This window comes from Mesocricetus auratus, unplaced genomic scaffold (genome assembly GCF_017639785.1).
Source record: "Mesocricetus auratus isolate SY011 unplaced genomic scaffold, BCM_Maur_2.0 Super-Scaffold_100004, whole genome shotgun sequence".
In the NCBI taxonomy this organism is placed as follows: Eukaryota; Metazoa; Chordata; class Mammalia; order Rodentia; family Cricetidae; genus Mesocricetus; species Mesocricetus auratus.
In genome coordinates, this window is record NW_024429189.1 from 29,776,402 (window position 1) to 29,793,741 (window position 17,340).

A 17,340-nucleotide genomic window follows, 5' to 3' on the forward strand; every position below is an offset into this window, starting at 1 on the left:
AAAGCCCACTCTAGCATGGGTTACAGCTTATAGAAGCTGGGGGCCTGGAACACACTGCACAGTATGCTGGCAGCTCAATGGGTTGGGTCGGAGAGTGTCCTTTCCAAGTGACTCAGTTGCTGGGGTGGTATCTGATGATTCTAGGTAGCGGTCTGGTCTCAGAGTTTCTTTGCAATTTATCTTGTCTGAGAAGGACTCTTGAGCAGTCTTTTATGGTTTGCTTTCGGTAGGGAGGGACCTAGCAAATCTCAGGTGTCAGGGGCTTCCTGTAGTTCTTTTGAGTTATTTACCTTTTGGTTTAGGGGGCTTCCTTGCAGGCTGTAATGCTCCAATCTCAGAGGAAACTGCTACAAAGCATAGGGTAAGGACTGGAGAGGAATGTGGACTGGGGACTAAAAGGAAGGCAATACTAAGGTTGGTGCAAGTCTAAAGCAGCTGCTCGTTTTCTGATGTTCTCACCTCCCCATTTCTCACAATTTGATTTACTGGAGTATACTTTATGTATAGTAAAATTAAGCTACATGGAAACTCTTACTTATGTTCATAGCTTTATATAGCTGGTCATCATGATAGCATTTTCATCACTGCCCATGAGTCCTCCTGTCTTCTACAGTGGACCCTTTCCTCCAAGCATTGGGCTAAACTACAGCTGGACTGCTTCTGTCTTCTCATTAATATGGTTTTATAAGCATATCAAAGTTTCCTATTATGTATTATGTATGACGTATGTAGTGCTGTTTGTCTTTCATCAGCTTGGCATACACCAGTGTCCTCTGAGAAGAGGACACCTTAATTGGGAAGATGTTTCCACCAAATTTCCTATAGGGAAGTCTATAGAGCATTTAATTTCTTGGTTAAAGATTGATGTGGGAGGCCTCAGCCCACCATGGGTGGTGCTACTCCTGGGATTGTAGTCCTAGGTTGTATAAAAAAAAAAAAAGAAGCAAAATGAGCAAGCCATTAAGCAGCATTCTTCTATAGTCTGTGTTAGTTCCTGCCCCGAGCTCTTGCCTGACTTCCCTTGGTAGAAGCATAAGTTCAAATAAACCTGTTCCTTCCTGGCCGGCATTTGTTTATCACAGCAACAGAAAGCTAAGTAGGACGTACGTAGCCTCTTGTACACACCTGCTTTAACTCAACACAGTGTCTTTGCAATCCATGCATATAGTTGCAGGTGTTACAATTCATTCCTTTTTATTGTTGAATAGTCCTAAGGTTTGATAATGGCACTTATTTTTCCATTCATTCAGCTACTGAGGATTTTCCTTTTTCTAGCTTTTGGCAGTTTTGACTGGAACTGCTCTGAGCATCTGAGTGTGAGTCTTTGTGTGAACATGCAAGCTGTCTGGGTGTGATTACTGGGTCAGATGGTGATGCTTGCTTAACTTTGTTAGAAACCACCAAGCAGTTTCACATCTGGCCTAACCATTTCTCACCCACACTGGCAACGAATGGATACTATCATCTTACTCATTTATCAACACTTAATATTGTCATGGAATATTATTTTCAGGCATTTTGCTTTTGTTTATGCTCTGAAACATTTGTTTCATGATGCAAAGATGTGTTTGACTAAATAAAAAAATCACCTGTGGTCAGGAGGCTGGGTGAGTAACTCAGCTGACAGGAAGTTGTAGGGAGGAGCCTGATGGAGAAGGGTTTATAAGGAGGAAAAGCACGGGGACTTCTTGGGAGAGGAGGTGAACTAGGTGAGCTGCTTGCTATTCAGCCTCTCTGGGAAGTAGAATTCTACCTCAACCTTTGAATATTCGGTTCTTTAGTGGGACACAGATTTAAATAAGTTTCCTTAGTAGCTTTGAAAGAGTAGGTGCCTGAGGGAACAGAATTCTCCAAGGCTTGGGCTCTTGAGGCCTAGCCACTGCTGGTGTAGGGGGAGTTGCAGTTACTGAACAGGATAGCCATAGATTGAAAGGCAACAACAATTAAAAAAAGAAAACATAATATTGTTAGGTTTTGTCTTGAATCATTAAAGTGTGTTGGAGGAGGATGTGTCTGTGGTTTTCTAATAATCAATGGTGTTATTTTTTACGATTTATTTGCCACTCTTTGGTAAAGTACCAACTCAGAGCTTTGGCTTATTTACAAGTTTGTCTTTTTTTTTTTTTCTTTCGAGACAGGGTTTCTTTGTGTAGCTTTGTAGACCAGACTGACCTCTAAATCACAGAGATCCGCCTGCCTCTGCCTCCTGAGTGCTGGGATTAAAGGTGTGTGTGCCACCACCACCCGGCTTGGGGTTTGTCTTTTGTTGTTAGTTCCTAATACATCTCTTTGTTTTAAGATAAATTCTTGTTTTCATGAATCCTTTAGCACATTTATTCTGTAAATATTTTATCTCAGCTATGGAAAAGGACTATCACTTATTTCATAAAGCTGTAAGAAGGAAATTAGATTGTTTCAAATGCAAAAGTTCCAAAAGCTAACAATTACATAGTTATCGTCTGTTATTTCTGCCCTTCCGATAGATACAAATCCCCTAGAATGGCTGAGGATGATATACACAAGAGGAAGTGTTTAGAGGAAGGCATCTTGGAGGAAATCGTTTCAGGTAATAGATGGGCTATACGGAAAATTGAACCGGATTTAAAAATAAACAGTTCGGATTTAATCAAGGACAAAGCATCCTTTCAGGAAACTGGGAGCTGAGGGAAGAATGAAGAGAGAAGGGTGAGGCAATATGCACATTGGATAAACATGCAGCTCACAGAGGGCTGCTTGGGTTTGAAGGCTAGCTCTGTCACTTACAAGCTATGTGATAATGGGCAAGTTATTGGGTTTCCCTACAGCAGAGCAGAGAGCAAGGCAAGGCCCCAGGGGAAGCAATAAGACTTGAGCTGGGAGGGAATAGTCCTTCAGATTTGCAACAGATAAAATATAACAAGAGCAAAGACAGCAGGAATCTTGCCAGATGTGTCAACTCAGATGATGCTTATGGTTTTAGTGAGGTGTGATGCTAACACTTTTTTCCAGAAAGAAAAGAGTAAGGGCAAGGCTATAGGCTGTGTTAGACTTAGCGTCACTGCAGCAAAATACCCTACCCAAACAACTGTGGGATGGAAGGGCTTACTTCAGTTTCAGAGGCTTTAGTCCAGAGATGGCCAGATCCATTCAGATGGGCACAGTGTGATACACATTAGGACAGCAGTGGTGGGCCACAGAGTAGATAGAGGTCCATGAAGTAGCAGAGCCACAGAGGCTACTACAACATAGTAACCAGGAAGCAGAAAGGGAGGGGGAGCAGAGCAAAGAAAGGACAAAAGGCAGGAAAGGGTCAGTGTGAGCCATCCTTTAAAAACATGTCACCAAATCCCAGGGAACAGCTTCTTCTAGTACAGCTCCATCCAGGTTTTAAATGTATAAATAACTAACCCATCATTGAAGGCAGGGTCTTCATAGCCTAATCCTTTCCTCAAAGGCCCTCAGCTGGCAACCAAACGCCCTCCCCCGCCATGAGTCTGTGGGGAATAGTTCATAGTCAAGTCATACTGGGAGTTAAGGAAAATGAAGAATGCTAGGAACAGCTCAAATATCCACTTGGCAAGAGTAGTGTAAAAAGAGAGCTTGGATGGCATAAATTAGGAACTGCATCCATGAACAGGTTTGGTGGCTTGCTCCAAAGACATTTAGGAAGCTGATAGAAGAAAAGAATAAAAACAGAATGCGTCTGGCCAAGAGCAGCCAGTGGTTGCCAAAAACAGCAAGTATCTATAGGATTTCAGATGAATACATTCTTGAAATGGTCAACTGTTTAATATAGCCATACTATGGGTAGTCTGAACTTAAACTTATGAGTACATTTTATTTCTGTAAGTAGAAAAAAGGGACTTATCTTTAAATGTTTTTTTAAAGACTACCAAGACTATCAAGGTGGATCAGACAGAGTGAAACAGAAAAGCTAAAAATATGTATTGAATGTATGAAATGCGTTGAAAGCCAAATGAAAATTGAATTGAATGGGAGGATGAATGAATAGATGAATGGAGTGATGTCAAATGGAATTAATTTTCAAGGTAGAGAATTTGGAGGTTAAGTATATGAGCTCATGGGTACCACAGAATGGAAGCAGAAGATACAACATATTCATTGGTTAAGGGAGAACGGGGCTAATTTTAAGAAGGGTCGTACTGAGGGTGGGCTGTGAAGATGCTTACACATTTGAGGAAGACTGAAATCCCCAAGAAACAGAGGTAAGTTGCAGAAATTTCTCAGTTATGTTATTTGGCTAAACAACACTGAAAATAGTTGACAGGTCTTTATTTAGCCTAATAACTTCTTGGTCATGTCTCACAGTTAATTCTAAGTGAATTTTTTTGATTTATCTTTTATAGATGATGTCATCTCAATATTCATAGTGTCTATACACCATGGCTCTAGAAAACAAGAAAAAGACCTGGCTGGAGCATCTGACTGCTCTGTGTCAGACATTTCCAAGCCTGCTGTGATACTGCTAGTGAGCTAGTTGCCTTTGCCTGGGATGGAATTGCCAGGTTGGGGGAACTAGAAGGCAAGCCTCTTCCCCTGGCTTCCTGTGAGGTCATTTTAGGTATCATAAGACTGGGAAGGAGAGCTTACACTACTACAGTACTGAAAAGACATGCCTTCACTTTTGATTCAAGGTGCTGATTCATTTTCGTTAATTTGTACTCTGTCTCCGAAAGTTCTTTCTAATGTGCACAAACTTGTAGAGGATCCTCTGGGACAAGACACAGAACTATCTAGAAGGATCAGTCTTCCCTCCTGCTCTTCTACTTCCAAAATGTTAGGTCCACTTGTATCTTGAAGACATCCAATCTTCAAAATTCAGTTAAAGTTATGCTGTACCATTTGTCACATTGAAAAAACTTAATCTCACCTGTATTCACCTCAGAATTTTTAACATTTGTTTACAAAGTTTATTTTGCTTTTTCTATTAAAACCAGGTAAATATTGCCACTTACTATCCTCATTCCAAGGAGTTTGCAGCACATACATACAAATAACCAAAAGCTTGAGGTATCTGTATTGATAATTCCAGTTTCAGAAAGAGATTCTGAGAAAATGTCTTACCACTTATGTGGTCCAGACTGGCTGTCTCCATTCAATACATTCATTGGATCATTGTTTAACTTTCCACTTTGCCTTTCTGGTGAAGTCACATATCATATGTCCAAAATGGCTAGGAGGAATCAGGGGGTTTATGCATGTAAATACAACATTGCTTTTCAAAAAAGGACAGAATATGTTCAAGAACTATTTATATTCTGGGCGAGAGCTTTGAATCTGTATATATTACGTGTACAGAAAATAATCCATTATGAGCATATCTTGTGTTGGGTGCCAAGCTACATGACCTTTTGATACTGATGTCATGCCTATTCATATTAATATGAGTTAAAGATACCAAGAGAACCAAACACTGATGCCAAGAATGCATGGAATGGTTTCCATAGAGCATAATGGTACAATTGTCTTATAGAACAAAATTGAAAAGAACTAGAGAACGGGAAAGGGTGTGGCGTCTATAAAAATGAAAAACTTTATTCATGGATTCAAATTTATGCCTAAACTGAATTGGATGCAATATTTCATTCTCAGTTTTCAGGCAAAAGTTAGAAACTAGTTAAATAGTGATAGAATTTTCAGAGAAATCTGGCAAAGTCTCTGGGAATTTTCTTCTCATCCACCTCAAATATTCTTAGCATCAGCACTTCATTCTTCTCTGGAAAATGAAAGAATAACCCACTTGTTTTCAAAGCAACACTTTTTAAAAAGTTTCCTTCCACTGTCCTCTTTAGGATGCCATGAGGATAGTTTTCACATTCTCTTGGAAACCTGTCACTTCCCACACACATCTGGAAGGTCTTGTTGGTTGAGTCTATTTACCATGAAGTACCTAATATGGATGCCAAACAATTGAAAACAAATCCTTGTCCAAATGATAGTCTGAAACAAGTATTTTGTCTTCTTGTCAGATAGATCACTTGTTCCTTGTGGTCCATAGCTATAATTAAATCTCTCATTGTAGATTTGTGAGCAATGCAAACCAGCGAGAGACTTTAAAACTATTGTGATGGGGAGGATGCTGGTTATGTAGAGGCTGTCCAATGGCCTGAGTGACCTTCCAGGACCATTTCCCACACTAAGTTCCAACAAAGGTGTCCTTCTTATGCCAACCTTCAAATCATTCTGCAGTTTAATTTCATAATTACTAGAACAGACAGTATTCTTGTGGTGCCTTCCCTACTGTATTTAAATAGCTTTCTTGCTCTTTTTTTTATTATGTAGAACCTGTTTATATTATTTCCTAAGGGTACCAACTTCCTGCCTGAATTTGTCTATTTCTTCTTCTACAGAGTAATATTGTCATGCTTAAGCCTCTCCCAACCCTTACCCCAGATCTCTGTGGGATCATTTAGTCTAGCCAGTATTATAATTTAGAGTGTTGTTTCCCAGACTCACTGTCATCGTAAGGCTCCATTTCCTGTACTTCTGGACGGGATGGATCTATTGTTTCTTGGAAACCTCGTCTTTGCTTTGATTGTTGTGCTCCTTTGCTTTGCCATAGTTCTCTGTCAAGAAACTCCACCTGAGAACATGTACAGCGAGAAGGGTTCCGAGACTTGACAAGTTTGAAATGTCTTTTATTCTGTTCTCACTTCTGATTGAGAGCTTGACTGAGTGCAGACATGCAGGTTGAAAGAAAATTCCCTTAGAACTTCCTAACATGATAAAAGGACTCTATCTCCGCACCACCAGCATCACACTCAGTGTTTAAAGGCTGCCTTTGGTACTTCTGCTCAGATGCGAACTGATGTTTAAGCCAGAGAAATTAAGCAAGAAGGTGAAGTAAATTCACACAGAAAACAAAGAGATAATTGAACCTCTGCGTTTACACAGGACTTGATCTTATACACGAGAAATCCTAAAAATATAGCTAAATATGATTAGACTTGGAAAGGGAATTCAGCAAAATTGTGGGACATGAAATCAATATACAAAATTCAGTCCTATTCCTACCCGTTACCAATGATCAATCCAAGAAGAAAAGGAGGAAAACAACTTCACTTCCAGCATGTTCCAAAGACTACATCACTTTTATTATTTACATTTCCCTTTTTTTTGAGTTTATAATAAAATTACATAATTTCCCCCCTTCCATTTCCTCTCATTGAACCTCCCATTCCTCTCCCCCTTTTGGCCACTTTCAAATTCATGGCCTCTTTTATTTTTATTAATTGTTGTGACTCACATACACATATAGTATACATATATTTTACTAAATATAATATGCTCAGTCTATAAAATTTTACATGTGTGTATGTTTTCAGGGCTGAGCATTTGGTATTGGATAACCAATTGTTGTGTTCTTCCCTGGAAAAGACTATTTCTTGGAATTCCTTAGTTGTCTGTGGTTCTTTGGGTAGAGTTGAGGTTTCAGTCACCCCTCCCCTCCATCCACTTTGACGTGTCTATTGTTGTTGTCCTTGTTCAGCTAACGTTATGCTGATGGGACTTTGTAGATGTAGCTTCTGACATTACTAGAAGGCACAGTCTGGCAGTAAATTCCATGATCTTCTGTCTCTTATAATCTCCTGCTCCCTCTTCTGCTACATTTTTCTGAGTCTCAGGTATGAGAGTATTTCGTAGGCATATGCATGAGACTGGGCTCCACAGCTGTGCATTTTGATCAGTTGTAGTTTTTTGGAATAGTTTCTGTCTGTTGCAAAGAAAAGTTTCCTTTATGAGGGGTGAGGACTACACTTATCTAGGGACATAAAGACGAGTATTTAGAGTGTAGTTAGGGATTATGTTACTTTAATGAAGTGGTGGTTGTGGAATAAATGTAGCTGATGAAGGTGAAAGAATTATATACCAAAAGCTGCAAAAACATTGCTGGAAGAAATTAAAGGACACCAAACAAGTGAAAACATACACATGAATAGATTAGACAGCTTGGCATTGGTAAGGGATCAGCACCCAAAGTAATTGACATAGCTAGTGTGATGTGCATCAAATGCAGTGTGTAACAAATGCAATGTACATCAAATGCAATGTGCAACAAAGCTCTGTCTGTTCCCCATCAAAGGCTGTCTCTCAGATCCATTCAGAATGGCAAGCCTAAAAAAAATCTAAACCAATATTGAAGGAAAAAGCTCAGCAAAAAGTCCCATGCTTTCTCTTTTCAAAAATTGTACAGAACAACAGTCATCAAATCAGCACAATGATAACAAAATTGTTAGTGGATTAGAATTATGAGCATAAGCAAAAAAGTCTCTCTCTGGGCCAATTGTTTTCAATAAGAGTACCAAGACCACTTACTAAGAAAAAGACTGTCAGTAAGTCTAATGAGACAACTGGATATCTGTTTGCAAGTGAATGAACTTTAGCTCTTAATTTACTTCATGTATAAAAGTTAATTCAAAATACATTAAAGATTCAGATAAAAGTTTAAATTATATAATTTGCAAGAGAGACCATAGAGCTAAACCTTGACACTGTGTGCTTCATAGACATGACACTTAAAGTACAAGCACCCAAAGAAAAACAAATTGGTTGTCATCAAAATTAAAAGGGTTAACTCCTCAAAGCATAATATCAAGAGAATGAAAAACAAATGTAGAATTTTTTAAAAATTATATCTCTGGTAAAGGTGTGCCACTGTGAATATATACAAATCTCTTGTAAATCAAAAATAAAAAGACAATTCAATTTGAAGATGGATAAATACAAAGAATGGCTTTGCATAGGCATTTATTTACTCAAAGAACATATTCTGTCTTCCAAGAAGTGCATAAAAAGGTATTCATGTTATTTAGTAATTAGTGCAATTAGAACAAGCCCATGGTAAGATACTACCTCACACCTACTAGGATTCCCATGGGGGTATGTATGCATTAAGTATGTGCATGCACCATGTGTGTGTTCCTGGAGCCCTCAGTGATTAAGTAGAGAGCATCAGTTGTTACAGATGGCTGTGAGCCACCATGTGATTATTGGAAACCAAACCTGGGTCCTCTGTGTTTACTACTTTAGAGGTGGTGAGACCTGAGAGAAGGGAGCTGATAGATGAGGCAGACGAAAGTCTTGTGCAATAGCCAACTTTATCCAGAGCATCAGACAATTTAAACCCTGGAGGTTAAAAGGAGTCACATGAGTGTACAATCACATGTACATGTTTTTCCATAGAGGCAAAGAAACAAATAACAATAGCCAGTTGAAGTGAATAATCCGAAGTAAACTCACTCCTGTCTGCTACACCTGGGTGGGGCACAAAAACACATTCCAAGAACAATGTCATGCTTTTGAAGAAATTGAGGTCACAAGACTCTTGTTTTCTTGAAGTTTTCTCACAAACACTCAGAATTCTCCCAGGACTCTGTTCTTGGGATCATGTTCTGCTGACACTCTGCAGGAACAAGTGTTCTTAACCCCTAAGCCATCTCTCCAGCCTCTATCCTTTGTTTATCTTAAAAACAACAACAAAAAATGCAATGGAAGAGGAAGGCTAGTGTGATTCAGGTGGCTAGTTGGGCTTGACAACTTGTTGCGGCTTTACTACAGCATAAGAACCAACATTGGGGTTTCCTTGAAAGCATTGTGAAGGCATTCTCTACATTTGTAGGTGGCTGAATTATGTACGTGTGACTCTGTTACCCATGTATGCATTAAAATCATCCATATATGTATCGGACATATCTATTCATTTATCCCTATCATCTATGTACCTGTATATCTGTGTGTGTTTCTATGTATCCATATATTTTTTCTGTTATCTATACATCCGTGCACCTTTTCTAGACTCTACCTTTTTTTCTGGAAAATCTTGATTGATACAAAACACAAAAAATACTCTTTTAATCAATGATTGAAGGCTTTTTCCTAGTTTTATCTTAAGAGTTACTGTTGAGAACATGGTGTCTGCCTGGTGTTCTTGCTTCTGTAAATTCTTTCTTTTTGGAGGCCTTTGAACTTACATTTGGTTTAGAAGTTAGACCACAGTTGTCTGGGTTTTGGTCCTCACCAGGACAGTAGTTTTACTGTATGAAGACACATTTCTTGTTTTGGTTCTGAAAAGTAATTAAGCAATTAATTTTGTTGTCTTGCCTTCAGTGTTTCCCTGATTTCCTAGGTTTCTTGTGCCCTTAGATGGGTGTTTGGCTTTTTGAAGCTCTTCTCTGAGTCCTGATGTCGTCTTGCATTTTTAGAAAGAAGTTGTATAGTTAATCATTCTATTTGGGGTGGACATTTTTGTTGTTATATTTGAAAAATAGAAGCACTCATATATCCTGTAATCATTCATTCCTTTTCTTATTTTAAAAGTGTAGCCAGGCGGTGGTGGCGCACGCCTTTAGTCCCAGCACTTGGGAGGCAGAGGCAGGTGGATCTCTGTGAGTTCGAGGCTGGGCTGGACCGACAGCCTCCAAAACAATACAGAGAAATCCTGTCTCGTAAAAATCAAAAAAAAGTGTAATATTTTCTGAATTTCAAATAAAATATTGTCTGTTCAAGTTATTCTTTTCTTCAAGGTCCAGTTTTGTGTATATCTATAATGAGAAACAATATGAAGCTGCGGTTTGTCTTTGACAACAGGTAAGAGTTCAAACCTCACTGGTTATGCAGACATGTGACCTTGGGCAGGCTGCCAGTGCATCTCTGCCTGCGTCTCCGGGAGCACAGCACTCATCCTGGGCTGCTGCAGCTGGTGAACGCCTAGAGAGCTCTTTATTTGCACAGTCAGCCAATGCCTAGGGAGGCCCCAGTGATGGTGAGAAGTAGTTAGGAGCCTTTCCTTCCTTGTGCTGCAAGGTTTTCTCATAACTAATGAATCCTGGCTGCTTCTCTTGGGTTCCACTATGTGCCCCTTTTCTGTCTGTGGCTCCTTCCATGTGGACTCAAGGCTTTTCCTCTTTCTCCTCCCCCACTTATCAATTGGCACCTTTTAATCAATTTTTTTCATTTCCTAGAAATTTGGAGAAATCACTTATTAACTAGGTAAAAATTCCCCTAACCCTGTCTCCTTCCTGGGAAATCATGCTTGCTTATTTAAAAAAAAATCTTCCACTTCTATTTTAATGTGCTTCAAGATGGTAAAGAGAGGAACCATTATGCTGTGTAGACCAGATTGGTCTTGATCTCACAGAGATCTGCTTACCTTTGCCTTCTGACTGCTAGGATTAAAGGCCTGTGCCACTACCTCCTGGCTCAAGAGCATTTTGAACCCAAATGCCCAAAATACTTAGAAGTTTTTTTGTAGTTCAAATTCTAGCTTAATTTCTAAATTGAAAATATTTTGATTATTACATGTAAGTTCATAATTTTTCTGGCAAAGCCTGTTGCTAGACTTCATACTGTTTTACTTGCCCTCAATATCATCAGATCAGTGCCATTTATTTTCTCTTGTGTGTGTGTGTGTGTGTATGTGTGTATGAGACATTTTGTGTGTGAGTAGCATGCATGCACAGAGGTGGAAGACAACCCTGGGCTCTTGGTCAAGGTCTTCCACCTTGTTTGGGCCAGTGTCTCTTTTCTGTTGGTTGTCTGCTGTTTGATTAGCTCATGCCAGCAGTCCACAAGCTTTGAAGGATTCTTCTGTCTTTTCCTCCTGTCTCATAATAGGAGAACTCAGATTCCAGATGGCACACTGTGTCACCCTGACTTCTGTGGGTTCTGGGGAATTCCAGTCCCGGTCCTCACACATGACAAAGGCTTTATCCATCATTCCCCAGCCCAACATTTCCCCCTTTTAGGAAAACAAATTAATTTTTATCATTTATTTTAAAATCACACTTAGGGTAGAGAAATTGTATTGTAAGGAATACTTTATATCAAATAGACTGTCATTCCTTCACACCCAGATAATTGGTGCTGGTCTTCAGCTTTTTGTTTTTGTTTTTGTTTTGTTTTGAGACAGGGTTTCCCTGTGTAGCTTTGGAGCCTGTCCTAGAACTAGCTCTTATAGACCAGGCTGGTCTCAAACTCACAGAGATCTACCTGCCTCTGCCTCCCAAGACCTGGGATTAAAGGCGTGCGCCACCATCACCCGGCTGCCTCCAGCTTTTTAAGACACCATGTTCTCTCCTTCGGTTATGAGTCTACTCATTTCTCCATACAGATTCTCAACACTAAAGCCCCACATCCCAGCTGACACAGGCTCTCCCAACTGCAGGTGGCCAGGAGAAGACTTTGCTCTTCTCCTGTTTGAGATGACTTCAAACCCAGTCATGGGGACTGTGTCTGCAGCCTGATCCTCCCGAATATTCTTCACCAACCTCTTTATGACAGATTCTCCAGGAACAGAGCCAAAGGAAAAGAACAGTTTAAAAATGTTTCTTATACATAGAATCAAGTTACCTTCTGGGCCACTTGTATCAACTTAAGTAAGACAAGCAATGCTATATGTTGTTCTTGCTTTCAATACTAACAATTATTATTTAAAGAATTTTTAAATTGTAAAACCAAAAATTGCAATTCTACTTTATCTTTTTTTAATAATGAAGACAATTATGTTTAAAATAACCTAAAAGATATCTGTGTGTGCTTGGTGTTTTTCTTTTTGCAAATTGTTTAGTTTTGTCATGTCCACTCTTAAAGTTCCTTTGGTCTACCTGGCAATTGGTTTTGATTGGGAACATTGTCTATACTAGGCATTGGTTATACAAGAGTAGATTGAACAGCTGCCTCCCTGTGGCATTTATGCATTAGTGAGGAGGCAGATATGTAGTAAAACAGACGGTGTACTAGGTCAGATGGTGGAATGCTTTGGAGGAACATAGAGCAGACAGCGTGGATGTGCCTGGACGTGAGCTGTTGCGTTATCTGAGCCAAGAGCTTCCAGGCAGAGAAACACCAAGGACAAAGAGAGACCTTGAGGTAGAAGCCTGCTTTCTCTCATTAAGGAGTTATAAGAGGGACGGGGGAGGACTGGGACAATGAAGGAGTGTAGGAGAAGGAACAGTTGGGTGTGTGCCGTCTTTGGATACCAAGCAGACCATGTTAAGTGCGTAGACACAAGCCAGTGTGACAGCTTTGACTTTTACTCTGGAAGAAAATGGACCGTAATTGGAAGGATGCAAACAGAAGTGGCATGCTATAACTTATACTTTAAAAGGAATTCTCTGGTGGCTGTGTGGACAGTAATCAACAGGACACAAGGGCAAAAGTAAAGAGATCGTTCAATAAGTGAAGACCAGGACTATGGAACCACACTAATCATTGGAAATACGCTTAGAGGTGGCCAGATTCTGGATGTGTTTTGTATATATATTAATTATTATCATTATTTTTTTTGATAAATGGTCCCATGTAGCATAGGCTGACTGAAGGCAAGGGTGTAAATGATTTCACTAGACCCAAGATCAATGATAAATGGGTGTTTATTGGGGAACACTCACACAGACAATAATAAAGAACTGTGGGAGCGCTTCTCTGCCCTTCCTATTGGATCCAGTGACCCAAGAAAAAGACAAAAAGCCCACGTGAGCAAGACCATGCTTTATTACTCTTTCTGCTTCCCTCTGCCCGAAGCCACGCCCAAAGGGATGTGGCCACCATTACAGGTGCACAGGCAAGACACCTCGACAGCTGACCTCATATCACTGTGAGGCCAAGGGTTATATCTATATTTAGGAGTTTTCTGCCTACCTACCCATTTATCTATCATTGCCCTGTCATCTATCTGCCATTAATTCATCGATGACTATTCAACCTATTGAAAATTATAATTTTTAATCCTTTTTGTCCATGTTATTTATTTGGGATTTATTTATTTTTATCTTATGTGTATGTTTGTATGCCTGGACATAGGTGCACCATGTTCATGAAGCTTCCCACAAAGGTCAGAAGTGGGCTTTTGATCCACCTGAACACAAGTTATAGGAGATTATAAGCTTCTGGATATGGGTGCTGGGAACCAAACCCAGGTCCTCTGCAAGAATAGCAAGTGTTCTTAACCACTGAGCCATCTCTCCATCCCCTTAGGTTGTCTTGCTATTAGGCTTTGTATGTGTGTATGTGCATACCTTCATACCACTGAGAATATGTGGAAGTCAGAGGACAACTTAAAGGAGTTAGTTCCCGAATTTCATCACATGCATCCTCAGAATTGAACTCAGGTTGTCAGGCTTAGTGACAAGTACCTTAACCCACTGAGTCATCTTGCTGGCTACTATTGTAAGTTTTAGATCTTAGAGTTTGGATTTGGGAAATGTTTGTATATTTTGTGTGTGCAGAATAGTTGAGGTAAGAGAGAGACTCTCTTTCCCTTGGTGTTTATGTCTATATCCTCATTATTTTATTATCTTTATGCATTTATATTTTGTCTTCTTTTTATTTATGTGACTAGGTAGTAGGATCACCATGGTTTTTTGTCAGATAGAAAATATTTTTCTTTCTTATTGAAAATAAATTCTTTTCTAACATAATATATCCTGATTATGGTTTCCCCCTCTACTCCTCCAAGTTCCTCTCCACCACCCTTCAAGATCCATTCCCTTTCTGTCCCTCATTAGAAAAGGACAGGTTTCTAAGAGGTAACAACCAAACATGACAAAATAAAATATAATAAGATGAAGCAAAAACTTTCATTCTGAGTAGGATATGACAATCCAATAGGAGGAAAAGAGTCCCAAGAGCAGGCAATAGAGTCACAGACCCACTTATTCTCACAGTCATGAGTCCCATAAAAATACTAAGCTAATAGCTATAATATATATGTAAAGGACTTGGTGTAGACCCATGAAGGCCCCGTGCTTGTAGCTCCAGTCTCTGTGAGCTCATATACACCTTCCTTAGTTTGTTGAGAGGGTCATGTTTCCTTGGTGTTCTCCATTCCTTCAGAATCTTACAGTTTCTCCGGCTCCTTTTCCACAGGATTCACTGAGCTCTGAAGGGAGGTTTGATAGAGCCCTTGTCTTTAGATTCTCTCTCCACATAATGTCTGGCTGTGGGTCTCTGCATCTGGTCCCATCTGCTGCTAGAGGAAGCTTCTCTGATGATGACTGGATAAGGCAATGACCTATGGATAAAGGAGAATATCATTAGGAATAATTTTATTGTTTTTTTTACACAAGATGTGTTTGGTTTTACTTCAGGTCTTTGAGCTGTCTAGCACTTGGTTAGTATCTCTCTCTGGTACTTGGTTACCTGTAACAAGCATTCTTCCCATCAGCCTGGTCCCAAAGCTCTGTCAGTTCCAAATGAACACACAGGACGCTATATTAATTATGAAGCTGTTGGCCATTTGCTATTGTTTCTCATTGACTAGCTCTGACTTAATTATTAACCCATAACTGCTAATCTAAGTATTTCCACATCATCTTCTCTTACCAGAGAAAGAGTCTGGACCTCTTACTCCTCTGGCATCCTACATCATGACTGACTGTGCCTCTGTTTCCCAGAATCCTCCTCAACTCCTAGTCCCACCTATCTTGCTTCCCTATTGGCCAACAGTGCTTTATTCATTAACCAAAGAGAGACATATACACAGAAGGACTTCCCCCATCATCTCTTTTCTGTCTAAATAAAAAGAAAGGTTTTAAGTTTAACATAGTAAAATATATAACAAGGCAGTTATTAAGTAAGAACTATAAATGCAATATTTAGTCCATTAACATTTAGCAGGATTTAAAGAAAATATCATCTATCCTATCTTTGTAAGTCTAAAGTCTTATATGTAACTTATCTTTTATCATAACTAAGGAAAACTATAATTATAACTATCTGTCTCCAACTCCATCAAAGACCACAGAAGGATAATATATAAACACTAGAATTGACAGAGACATCTTGCTACCTGGACAGTCACACGAAGTTCCTTGGTAATGTTGGGGCATCCATCTTCAGACCATAGGACACAGTGTGTCTGGAAAACTTCTCAGCAAAGCAGGAAATTTTAAGCTGTCTGCCTGCATTGGCAGTTTGTCAGTCATTTTTCTGTGTCCTACAGAAAGTCTGGCAGATTCTTCCATGAAGCAGGAACCCTGTAGGACTGTTTGATTTCAGCAGTCACTTCCTGTGTGTCCTGCATGTCCAGTTTATACAGCAACAGGCAAGCAGTCCAGGCAAGAGAAGTTTCTTGCCCTAATGGCCAATCTTGCCACGTTGAAAGCAAACTCTATAACGAGTTTCTTCGATGTACATCTTTCTCTCAGACATAATTGGTGTGCCAGAAGCAGACATTTCTCATTGTCAAGAAAAACCCTAAACCATTTTAAAAGCCATTTTCTGAAGGTCTTTGAAAGGTTTGAAGACTATCTATCTCAAATATATCTCTGTATCTATAGAAAAATTAATTAACTTAACTATAAGTTTTGACTATTATAGGTAACTGTCTATAATCTGTATTTAATTATACATTATATTTTTAAAAGAGTTGTATAAACACAATATCTAGACGAGGAGAAATATATATATCACAAAATTTATCTTAAATTTGTATCAATAAATGAAAATCCATTCTAAGATAAAGTATTCATTTCTATATCATATTCCCTTTTTTCCTTTAGAAAGAGATTGACTGTGATCATTACCATTTATAAGTAACCCCTTTTAAATGAAAACAAAATTTTATAAGCAATATTTGGGATTTTCAGCATTGTTTATTACAAACTGCTTCCTGCTGTTTGGGGACGCTGTCCTTACCATGAGGATCATGACAAAACACAGAAACCTGGCCACATCCTTGTTTTTGTAGTCTGTATGGCTGTATTGTCCCAGTTGTTTCAGATGCTGGATTGCCTGGGACACTGCTTCAGGAGGTCTTGCTTCATCAAATCACAGAAGCCTGGAAGGACTCCACAGCTTTCCATTTTCTGTGGAAACATAAATAAAATCTTCTTTCCAAAGTAACATCTCCTTATATTTAAATTTTGAAGTGAAATCATTTTTAAGCTATATAAGATGGATTAATTTAGCAGCATTTATAATCAAGTATATTTCAGCAGTTGTTCCTTCCTTAGCAAGTGAACAACTGGAAAACATAATACCATACAGTATCCAGACTCTCTGTGTATTTCCCATCTTTACATGGCTTATATTACTCTATATCTTTTATTCATTTATTTTATCTGAAATAGGGTTTCTCTGTGAACATCCTCCTGCCTCTGCCTCTGGAGTGCTGGGATTAAAGGCATGTGCCACCACACCCAGTTACTCTCTTTATGGTTTTTTTTTTCACTATCCTGTTTCTTTTTCTGTTCCAAGCCTATGTATATTTTTGAACACACTATAAATCTTTTAGAGATTTTACTTCATCTGAATCTGACTTTACTGTAAATCTTTGTTTTTCTGGTCACATGTCTGTTATCTGCTAAACAATAAAGCTAAAGTTAAAGTGGAAACAGCTGC